The following is a 2,305-nucleotide window of genomic DNA, read 5'->3' on the forward strand; positions in this document are numbered from 1 at the left end:
TGATTATCCTTGTTTGCTGGTTGATGTATGTATTAGAGAGGCCATTGTTGATTAATGCTTATGTAGGGCGTTCGATTTTTTTTTTTTTTTGTGTACTTGTTGCGAAGAGCTCTACAAGTTTTAACAAGAATAATGACAGAAACCATATGAAGGAGGATGACATCATCCTTTACTACAGAGCCACCTTCTTAACAGCCTTCATATTTATATATAGTTAGATGCCTTGTTAGTGGTAGGTGGGGGCGCTCACCATCCACTCACTCGATGTAGTGCTGCTCTCGGGTGCCTGCCCTTTCCCCTCTTCCTTCCTTTATTCCTTTCTTCCTCTTCTGTCTTTCTTTCCTTCATTCGTTCCTTTTCCTTCTGTCTACGGGTGACTCTACAGAGTGACGAGCCAAATGGTTTCCTGTACACTTGGGAACTATTTACCACGCTGGGTGGTAACCATATAACCAAATAATGACGCATGGTGGTTAGTGGATAATTAAGACACTCCAGTCGGATTGAACCTGTGAAGGTTTATATCCAAGGGGTGGTTGGGGTTAATTGCTCACGTAATTTCACTCAGGGATGAGTGAAGCTGGTCACTCACATCTTAAATGTCAGGACTAACTTGCTTAGCCCCGGGCTCCAACGCTCCTCATGGGGCAACACAGGATTGGATGATGAGTGAGTGATGATATATATACATGTGGAGCCTCTGTGGTACAGTGGTAGAGTGTGCGTTTCGCACGCTGATGAGCACGGGTTCTCCCCCCGCCAGAGTTGTAAAAACTTTGGGAAGCGTTCATCAAGCCACTTCCTACTTTGGCGGACACAAGGGGTGCTGTGGTTGAACCAGCGTTGCATACTAGTATGCTTTCACCCAGTCGGCTTAAGGCGGGCCGATTACACTTGATTCACGGACTACATACACATCCAAAGCCACTACAACACTACAGTCACACTCACCAGCACTTCTCACCCTACCTACTGTACAGTCTCTACCAAACAGCCTAAGCCACTGGGTAGAGATACATTGGCTGTATCGTCCTTGCTTCGGTAGGGATAGGCCGGTCCTGCAGTGGACCTCAACGGCTGATGATGATGATATATATATATATATATATATATATATATATATATATATATATATATATATATATATATATACTTGTTAATTGAGGGAAAAATGTCCTAGATGTCCATGTATAGGGAAAAAGACAATAAAAAAAATAACTTGCTACACAAAAGTGTAAGAGAATCATTTAGTGATCAACATATATATATATAAATAAATATATATATATATATATATATATATATATATATATATATATATATATATTTATTTATTTATTTATTTATTTATATATATATGTTGATCACTAAATGATATAAATATATATAAATATATATATATATATATATATATATATATATATATATTTATTTATTTATTTATTTATATATATATATATGTTGATCACTAAATGATTCTCTTACACTTTTGTGTAGCAAGTTATTTTTTTATTGTCTTTTTCCCTATACATGGACATCTAGGACATTTTTCCCTCAATTAACAAGTTATGGTTCCCAAAGTAACATGTCAGTTACCAGTGAAAGGGTCGGTATTCGACGGTGTTATGGTGATATATTTCTGTCAGTTTTGGGACATTGATGTCAGAAATTAAAATCTTTCTCATGCATTGGTACGTATCGTTTAATTTCCCATGCAGAAGTTAAGCGCATAGGACACAGAGGGTGTGAGGGCAGACATGTCCTTGTCTTGATTGGTATTCACATGGCAAAAGTGGTTAAAATCAGTCGGGCCGTTATAGAGTAATTCAATAACATACAGGTGATGAACGTATCAGAAGTCGCACAAACAATTACATCATACATCCATGTAATTATGATACATCATTCTAGTTTTTTTAGTAAGTGGTAATATGAGAGTGTAGTGAAACTGGACTGATGAGCTGTTACCTGACGACTGACCATTCCAGCAGTGATATCTGAAAGGGATTCCCAGCGAGTTCTTTGTTAATAAAGTTGAGCAAATATTAATATTATCGAGGGAAATACCTTAGTCTTTTAAAATGTTTCATTATAATTAAGTATATATTTCATCGGACCTGTTCGAGAAATATACTAATGCTTATGTTGGCTTTTCAGGTATGTGGAATTCGCTCCGCCGGTTGCACTTAGCTGGGAAGAACAAACTTCAAGTTCAAAGTGGCACCTGGAGCTCCCGCCTGCACCACTACCGCCCCGCTACTGGGGTCGACACAGAGGGTCGCATAGGAGGCATCAGTCCAGGGTC

The sequence above is a fragment of the Coenobita brevimanus genome, chromosome 55 (assembly GCF_032717465.1).
Source record: "Coenobita brevimanus isolate Jiangsu-jjx chromosome 55, ASM3271746v2, whole genome shotgun sequence".
NCBI classification, from domain to species: domain Eukaryota; kingdom Metazoa; phylum Arthropoda; class Malacostraca; order Decapoda; family Coenobitidae; genus Coenobita; species Coenobita brevimanus.